Source organism: Lactuca virosa, chromosome 4, assembly GCF_052849685.1.
Source record: "Lactuca virosa cultivar CGN04683 chromosome 4, Lactuca_virosa_CGN04683_v6, whole genome shotgun sequence".
Classification (NCBI taxonomy): Eukaryota; Viridiplantae; Streptophyta; class Magnoliopsida; order Asterales; family Asteraceae; genus Lactuca; species Lactuca virosa.
The window spans coordinates 498,425,060-498,435,375 of record NC_136429.1 but is presented as its reverse complement, the minus strand read 5'-3'; the positions used below and the strand labels follow the sequence as shown (position 1 = coordinate 498,435,375).

Here is a 10,316-nt window from a genome sequence, read left to right as displayed (position 1 = left end):
AAGATGACCTGCTCAAAATTTATTGAGCAGTCACCAAAAAAAAATTAAATGAAAAGCCTTTCATTTAGAAACCCATGTGACCATCTATACTTCAACAACTTTTGTGTCCCTTCACCTTTGACAACCATGCAACCAACGACTCCTATTCTTTATCTCTTTATCTTAGAAAGTAACAAGACATCTATATTTTCTAGATTGTCACACTTGACAATAGAGAGATAAAAGAATCATCAAACTATTTAGTTTGACCTTGAGAGAACAAAAAAAAAATATTGATAACATCTCCATAAGTCAATTGGATACATAGAACAACCTTGAGAGAACAAAAAAAAATATTGATAACATCTCCATAAGTCAATTGGATACATAGAACAACCTTTTCTTCAGTGAGAGAGGGACAATAAATATTAACTACAAAACATCACTCTCTCATATCTTAAAAACTTAACAAATAACATTAGGAACTCATTTGAGATTGGGTTTGGAAACATACCTTACTTCTTCTGAAATTTTCTGATCTGAAAGAAGGACATTGGCTCCAAGTTTCGGTTTTTGAATTCTTCTCTTCTTTTCTAAAAACTTTTGACTAAAATTTTTCTTTCTAACTCCATTGGTTGGCTTTGTTTCAGCTTCAAAAGGTGATTTCTTGATAACCCAAACTTGCTTCATCTTCCTTGGTTCTGAAGGTGGCTTCTTTGGAACCCTCACCTTCTTTGGTTTAGTGTGATTTGACTTCCTTTTCTTTGCGAATGGTTTACTGTAAGAAGAGTTATTGAACCAAGAACATATATTAGAAAACTTACCAGCTTGATATCTTTTGATTTTTGAAGATGGAGCAAGAGCATGAGTCTTGACAGAGTGAGATAAAGTCCTCACAGCTTCAGATAGCTTGGCAGTGTCAAGAGTCTTGTCAGCTTGAACAAACTTATCAGTGTGAACTGATTTGTCAACGTGTGAGGTATTAATAGTATGAGACTTCTTGGTAGTGCGAACTTTCTCAGCTTGAAGTTTTTCAGCATGAACTGAAGTCGTCCTAGTGTGAGATGAAGCTGAGGGAGTATGATCAGCTTGTGATTTCTCAGCGTAAAGCTTATTAGCATGAGACTTGTCAGTGCAAGAGCTACCTTGATGTTCATCAGGGTGAAAACAAGGGTTTCTTGATGATTAACTGTCTTCAGGTACATCTTCTGTTTGAACACTAATAGATAAAAAAAACTTTTCTTCTTCACATCCTTTTCTTTGATCTTTTCTTTTAGATCTAACACCTCTTTCTCCCTTTCAATCAGTTTCTTCTTCAATACATCTATATCTTCTTGATTCTCATTGATGATTTTGTCTTTCAGATCAAGTTCAACAATGAAGAAAACAGATAAAGGTGCCTTTGGATCATACATAAAATTAGGAAAACATGACAAAGGACTTGCATCAATTGTCCTTTTATTTTTCAAACAATTCTTTTATTTTTCTTCATCATCAACAACATTTGTATGTTTCTTGATCCTTCCACTTAAGAATAGTTCTCTCATCAGAGAAACATTATAAGGACCATACATACATGAAGTAGTTAGATAGTACCAAAGATAAGAAAACATATCATACTCTCTCTTCAGAATGTCTGATGTATTCTTCATATTTGGATGATTGTATAATATATCTTCTTCTTCTTCTTCTCCTTCTAATTTTCGAGTTAATGAATAAAGAATGAACTTCTGAATCTTCAACAGATCCTAGAACGGATGTTCTATCCTGCTCTGATACCAATTGAAAGTCCCACATCTTTTGTAGATTCGTAGATCAAATATAAATAAGAAAGAACAATGAACAACACGGAAATACCACAAAGGTATCTTTCACCAAGAAAGGATTTGTTTGCACCAAGAAAAAGGTTGTCACAAAGAAGAATGGCACAAAGTCGTCACCAAGACACGATTAGGGTTTTACCCTAATACATAAATATATAATAATCTATTCTAGTGAATCCCTTCAATCAAGGGATTGTATCTAATCTATGTTGGGTTTTGAGCATTCTAACACTCCAATGGTGTGCATGCAACCCTAGAAACCTTGGATCTATGTTTTCTCTATTATGCATGCAAACTTTCATTTTTTCCAAGGTTCCATCCTAACTAACATATCATGGGGTATATGTAATATAAAAAACTAGTTGAATGACATACCTTTCTTGTAGCTTTGATTCCTTAAGACTTTGTGAGCCTAGCACCCCAAATGTGATGCCTCAAATACTTCACACAACACCACTAACAATTGGAATAACTTGAGAGAAGATTATATTGCACCAAAATCGGCTACCCCTCACTTGTGTATCCTTAAGTGCCGATTTTGCTAGTATGAGGCTTCTTTATATAGTGTGCACATTAGGGTTACACCATGTAACTCATGTCTTTCCACATTCCTCATGATCCATGGGATTTAACCTCCATGGAGTATCCATAGGTCACCACATGGGTTTAGCCCAACATGAAGAACTATGGATCATAAGCCCACTATATAAGAATGAATCATTTACCAAATCAATCCCCATTTATTTAATTAGTCTCTTTTGATCACAAAATTAATTCCAAACTAATTCTTGATCAATACTAATTAAATAATATGATTTCACATTAATATATTAGAACTTATAATATATTAATAAATCATAAATATCCTTTTCTCACAAAAGTCTATCCAAATTGTTTCGATGCCATGCAACCCAAATGGACCATGCTAAATCGGGTCAAGTACATACCAAATATAGTTATGGACTTAGACACCTTATCCAACAATCTACATATAAACTAATCTGGGATAAAAGGAATGTATCAAATTATATCTTCTCCTGATTCAGATATCAACACCAATTAGACGCTGATCAGAGCATCAGCTTTAGAGAGTCATGCTGATCAGGGCATCAACGTCAGCGTCTGGAGATCCGCTTCAGGTTCAGCTTCAGAGTTAGCTTCAGCTTCAGCAGATAGTACCATCAGCGAGTGTCACCAGCGTATCACTTGATCAGTGTGTTGATAGTGTATAACCATCTACGTCTGGATACACTGATCAGTCTTCAGTAGATGGTGTTTTCATGCCTTGGGTGTTGATAGAGTCTTCAGGGTCTTTTAGTCATCAAGGGATGTTCTTCAGTCTTCGACATATTAACTTCCATCAACATATCTTTAGATTAACTAACTATAACTATAGTGTATATATTTTTCATCATCAAATCTACACAATTGAGTGACCCAACAATTTTTTTGCCAAAAATTTTCCACTTCTTCTAAAATTCCAACCCTTCGTAACCAAGATCAATCAATGATAGGGACGATAGTGAACTCCCGATCATACAGCCACCCTAAAAGATTGGTGTACTTATTCAACATAGCTTGTAAAATATATTGAGGGAAACGATAAAGTGGGTGGAGACTTAAGACAAACACATTCTCTTGATCTTGAGGTACTGCTCTTTTTGGTCCTATGGAGTCTATAAAAATTGAAGAAACAGCAAACCAAAAACAAAACACAGGTGATTAATCATTACCAGAAAACAAATGATTTGGTGATCCCAGATATCATGTCTTGAGGGTTACTCCTCACCTCGTGAGTTTAGTTCAGTGACAGTTATGAGAATCGAACAACAATTTGGCCAAATAGAACCCAAATAACACTACGGGTTTACTTAAACAGTTAATCTAAGTCCATTAATCAAACATGCAAAAGCAATTTCTCAAAAAAAAAAAGGACCAACTTCGCACATGAAATCCTAAAAACGAACCCTAGACTCTAAATGCTCAAAATCAGTAAAATAAACGAGTTTAGAGTATGGAAATCATACCTTAATCGAAGTTGGAACACAAAATCGAGAAGAATCAAAGGAAATTTGACTGAAAATCGAAGTGTGGTCACCTTTGGTGATATTTTTCATCGTGAGTGGTTTTAAAGAATAGAGGTCAAATGGTTTAAGTTTGAAGACAAAAGGTACTAGTCCCCTACCAAGCTCATGTCGTGAGCTCTTACCCTCACTTTGTGAGTTTTAAACATATGGAAATACATCAAGGCTTCTTTTATTCCTCATGTCGTGGTGTATAAGCACACGTCATGGGTTCTGATTAATTTACAAAACCCTTATTATTATTATTATTATTATTATTATTATTATTATTATTATTATTATTATTTTAAAATTTTATCCACTAACAAATTTAAACCCACACTTGATTTTTTTTTTAAAATAGGAGATGAATAAATGACAATCCTAAAAATCAAATTGAAAGAAATGCAAAACTAACGAAAAAGAAAAAGAAAATAAAATGTAAATTGAGCTCGGGTTGCCTCCCGAGAAGCACTTCCTTTTGTAGAGTCGTGAGTCGGACTCCTTCCCGCACTACATTGTGTCAGTTGGGAGCGGAATCTCCCTCTTCTCCTTTTGCTCCTTCCACGTCCTCTTGTACGCTTGAACTCTCCTTATGTACGCTTTCTTCGAATTTTCTTTCTTCGTTTGGTTGTTGCAAGCTTCAAGTTTTCTTTTGATTCCTTGGGATATTTCATCAATTAAGCCTTTCTCTTGATTTTCAGTGCGTCCCTTCTTGTGCACATCTATCTCATCAAACTTGGTTTCCTTGACTTCTTGATCATCCTTCTCATCACTTGAACTAGAATCTTTAATTCCATTAGCTTCCTCAACTTGGACTTGTGGTGTAGTAAAAGCGAAGACTTCAAAGATCATTAGGATTGAGGCTCTTGGCTTAGTGAGCTTGACTTCTTCTTTTGGTTTTTCCCTAGTTTGGACTTCTTCTTCCATTAACTTTTCTAATTCTTCATGCTCATTGTCTTCATACATAAACAATACTTCATCTTGATTCTTAGACCTATCGAATCCTTCTTCAACCTGAACGTCATTTCTTCTTTTCGCACTCGTAAAATAAACTTTGACTCACGAACATCCACTAAGCCTCGTGCAGTTCAAATAATGGGCGTCCAAGGATAATGGGTACATTTTCATCATCTTTCATGTCTACAACTATAAAATCAATTTGAAAAACAAATTTTCCAATTTTTACCAATAAATCTTCAACTATGCCTCGAGGATATGTTACCGAACGATTCGCCATGTGGATCGCCATCCTTGTAGTCTTCAACTCTAGAAGGTCAAGCTTTTGATAAAAAGAATAAGGCATTAAATTTATGCTAGCTCCAGAATCGGCTAAGGCAAATTCCTTCATGGAATTTCCAAATTCACATGGCAGTGTAAGGCGTCCTGGATCTCCCATCTTCGTTGGTATTCCTTCCATGATAATCGTTGAACATTGTTCACAAAGAACAACCTTGGAAGTCTTCTGTAATTGTTATCGAGTGTCTAGAAGATCTTGAAGAAATTTCACGTATTTGGGCATTTTTGGTAATGATTCAATAAATGGGGTATTAATTGGAATACCCTTGACTTGCTTGATAAATCTCTTGTGCTCTTGCTCCAGTGGATGTTCATTTTCTCGAGAAGGAAAAGGTAATAGAGGCTAATATGGTTTAACAAAAGAAGAATTCTCCAGTTCAAACTGATCCCACGAAGCGAGAAGTTGTGGCTCACGTCGTGAGAACTGGGCACCATCCCTTTCTTTTTCTTCGATTTTCATTCTTTTTCGCTATGTATCAGGTTGCTTCGAGGCTTCATTATGCATCACTATAGGCTTTGAATGAGGGTGTTATTCAGTGGATATGGCCATGACATGTGGTTGCGGTTTTGAATCAGAATTCTTGGATGGTAACCTTTCGTTAATGAGTGTAGTCAATTGCCCGAGTAGAGTCTCAATGTTTTTGATGGAAGCTTGTTGACTTCTAATGGTCACATTAGTAACATCATGTCTTTTTTCAGAGGCTTCCATAAACCTATTAAGCATTGACTCAAAGTCCATCTTTTTCTCGGGTGGTGGTTGTTCCTTTTGGTAGTAGCCTCATCCGGTTTGCTGATACTTTTTTTCTTTTTGCTTCTTGTATTCTTCATAAAACAACCACTCTTTCTTTGGCTTCCTCCAATCTTCATCAAATCGATCTCCACTAGAATAAGACACTTGAGATTTTCTATTCCTGATTTCATCCAAATCACAGTCTTTAGTTAACTGCGGTCTACTACAATTGTCACATCCCACTTGTATAACATGTATTGACTGGCCCATCTTTGTCATCCTTCGGTCCATATTCTCTAACTTAGCCATCACCGCTGCCAAATCTCCTGAACCTCCATTGATACTTCTAGTCACATCCTCTCATGGGTTGTGGTATTATCTCGAGTGCTTTGCGAATTCTTCAATTAACTCTTTATTGGTGGTTGGATCTTTCTTTTTCATTGGGATTTGCGAATCAAGGAGTTCCCTTGTTGTCACATTCACCCCCATCATAAAATATGGAAACTTCTTGTTGTACGTTCAAGTCATGTTGAGGACAATTTCTCAAAAGGCCTTTGTATCTTTCCCAAGCTTCGTATAAGGATTCTCCATCTTCTTGTTGAAAATTAGCAATCTTTCTATTGAGTTTGGCGATTTTTAAAGAGCTAAATTGATCGATGAATGCTTCACGAAGGTTTTACCAAGTTCTAATAGTTCCAGGTGCTAAAGACTTCATCCAAATTTTTGCATCTCCAGTAAGTATTACTGGAAGCATCCTTAGTAAAACTGCATCTCTTGTAACATTTGGAACATTGAAATAATCAGCAATGTCCAAGACTTCTTCGATATGTTTGAATGCATCATCGTAGTCTTTCCCAGAAAATGGCATGTCTTTGAGCATTGAAAGGATATGTCCTTTGAGCTCAAAACACGTTGCAACTGGAATTTCGGGAGGAACTAGACCTGGACTGTTATCGTTTTGCAATCTCTTTTTGTACTCCTCCATTGTCATGGTCGTAATATCCACCATCTTTTTTCCCTTGTTTTTTATTTCTTATCCTGAATCGTCTTCGGTTTCTGGCTCATACTCGGTTCCATTGTTATCTGGAGTCTTCTTAAAGCTTTCATACATGTCAAAAATTGGAAGGTGCTACTTGATTCATCGACCTTTTTGTCCTTCTTTTTGTGGAAAGTTGACTCTGGATTTTTACGTGGTGGACCTATTGGAGTTCTAGATCCTCGAGTCATAAATCACTGAAACAAAACAAAACAAAACACGTAAAAACAAACTAAAAGTAAAATAAATAAGAACTGAAAAAGTTGAACTCACCTTGTGAGACGTGAAGATCACGTCACGAGAACAGTAAAAATAGAAAAAAATTAAATTAAATTTGCAGAAAATTTAACTTTTTTCGGTTTTTACCCTACAAAAATGTTCGATTAACCTAAAATAATTAAATAAAAAACTGAACTAGCTATTCCCCGGAAACGACACAAAAAACTTGGTGATGCAATAAATATACCTATCAACTTTTAAATTTATAAACCTAACTACTTATCTACTAATGGACATATATGTAGTGTACCTAGGCAGTTTATAATATAGTAAAGTACGTTGGGTGGGTATGGAACTCATGGAACATGATTTAGCTAATAATATAATTATTAAAAATTAATCTAAAAACAATAACTAAAAAGGGTTTGATCTGATTTTGCAAGTTCGGATTAACTTCAACTAATTACTTAACTAAAAACTAATCAAACACTTAACTAAAAACGATTGTAATCAAGATTATGAGAACACTTCTGTTTAGCTTTGAATCCCCCTTTTTCCTATGGATAGTTTCTAAGCATGGATTTATTAATCGGTTACCAATTTTAATGTAATTAGCATTCTTGATCCGATCTCTGAATATTTTCACCAATTTATGAACTACTATGTAATGATCATACACAAGCGAACACAAAATTAATTATTAAGGATAATTGGGCTAAGTAAGATATATCTAAGGTAATTATCTATGATCAAGTCAATTAATTAAACACAATTATGTTCAAATTATGTTCTCTAACACAGTTAAAGTTGTTACATTTATTACTTAATCTAAGATTTGATTAATCCTAGCTCTAGCAATTTAATGATCGTAAACTATTAGGTAAACAAGTTCATACAGTTCAAATGGTCATTAAACTACACTTAACTTCAAGAAAAGCAACAAAGATTAGAACTTTAAAATGTTAGGTAATGACAATCAAACACATTCTTAAACCAACTTCATAAAATCCATGAAAAGTAAGAAACTAACACATAGTATTAGGGTTCATCTACGCTAAACAAAAGCCTAATGATTTAGCTACTCATGGAAGAAAATAAACATAAAACACATAAGAATTAGACATGATTAATCTAATGCAAACCGAATGTAATGTGTAATCTTCAATCTTTTACTCTTTCAAAGGTTGATTTTGGCAGGTTTCTGGCTTCTAAAATCAACTGTCTCTCCAAAATATCACTTCCAATCCCCAAAAGTCGATATGTCTAAGGATATTTATAGTTTCCATAAAACATATCTCACATCGTGAGAATTAGGGTCTCACGTCGTGAGATCAATATAAATCCATGTCTGATAAGGAAACTTGCATTCCGCGTTGTTATCTTCTGGAATAATCATCCTCACGACATGAGATTATAGTGCTCACATCGTGAGCTTTTAACTTGTGCATATCATCGAGATTTTTCTTTGAGTCACGTCGTGGTACTCGATAGCCACATCGTGGGGAGTGTATTTGCTGATTTTTATTCCTTTTTAAACTCCATTAAGCTCCCAGTCATTCTAGGTTACAATATTTGTCAATTTTGGTCCTTTTCTTCAAGAGTGTCCTTTTTAGCTGCAAACTGTTATTTAACTCCATAAGTACCAAATATTTTTGCTTTTAACCAAATTATAGTTTAAAATGTATTAAAATAATGCCAAAAAATATGTATAATATGACAATATGAATAATCATAACTGATTTAAAATTTGAAGTTGTTATCATCAATGAATGACATTTATGTGTATAATATTCATCAGTAATGCATACAATAATCTATGATTTTATCTAAATATTCTTATTTTTCTAGCTTCTCATGCCAGTTGTCCGGTCTTTCCACATATTCCTCTTTGTATTCAATTTCCAAGAACCCGAGCTTGTCATCATTGACAACAGTAAAGTTGAAAATGATATTGAAACAAGATATGGTTCTTTGCCATTGCTCGTTGTAAGAAACCCCTTAGCTTACTAAAAACTAGATATGGTTCTTTATTTATTACATTTAATTTAATTTACTCTTAACATTTAATCAACATTTTCAGTAAACATATTTGGTTGAATACTTGAAATCCGTTGAACATCAGAAAGATGAGTTGTTTGCAAATTTTATACCGCATAGACTTGAAATGTCATGGAGAATAATAAACAACCGTGTTGATTGTGGAGTGTTCACAATGTGACACATGGAAACTTGTATTGGTGGGAGTCTTAAAGAATTTAAAGCTGGATTTAAGCACGAGTCGCTTGCACAAGACCAACAACTTCATAAGCTAAGGAAAAAATATTTTAGCAGAATAATCACTTCAAAATATAATGTGCTTAACTCTCATGTCCTTGCTGAGGTTGCAGAATTCCAAAAGCTACCTTGCAGACAATCTGCAACAATGTTGCAAGAAACAAGCGATACCATTCATGCAAGATTAGATAGCTTTAGTTATAATCAATGACTTCTAGTACAACATTATCATACCCGCCTTTCAAACTTGCGTGCAACTTATGTGCTCTAGTTGCACCAATGTTTGCAGTTGAGGAGCGCATTATGAATTCCTTATCTTTATAAGTCAATTTTCTTGCTCTTTTCGAATAGTGTCTTTCCTCTTTCGTATCCAGGGGTGGTTATGAAATTCCACAAACTTTTTAACCTTACACACATTACTTTGAATATCCTATCGTTCAAAAAATATCATAGCTTTACAATCAGTGATTTTAAAATTAGAGTTCCATTTTTTCCTGCCACCTCCATCTTCATCCAAGGTGTCTATTGATCTGTTTGGTATTTTACCATTATGATTGCACACTACATATCATCTTTTGATGGTTTGGTCCCCAAACCTTGTTGTCGTGCATAGTCTTATGTCGAATCCTGCTTTGTCTGCATATATTCTATACATTTCAATACCAGCCTCTATTGATTCAAAAGTTGCTTCTTCATTTGGTATGAATTCTTTTGGGACGATTGGCTGCCATAATTTTGTTTTCCCTCTAGAAGAATCAACCACATTATTACCGTAAGATTCGTCTTCGGAATCAGTGTCATTACCTGCTACATAACATCAAAATACAAATGACACATATAATTATCATAGTTTTTTAATTTTATATAAACTTCTCATGATTTAAGTAATAAGA

General features: G+C 34.5%; 1 non-coding gene across 1 annotated transcript; it reads left to right on the top strand.

Moving 5' to 3' along the window:
* Positions 1–6,415: 6,415 nt before the first annotated feature.
* LOC145110069 (small nucleolar RNA R71) lies at positions 6,416–6,522 on the top strand. Its single transcript, XR_013709452.1, has one exon. It is a non-coding gene; the product is annotated as a small nucleolar RNA R71 (small nucleolar RNA).
* Positions 6,523–10,316: the final 3,794 nt, after the last annotated feature.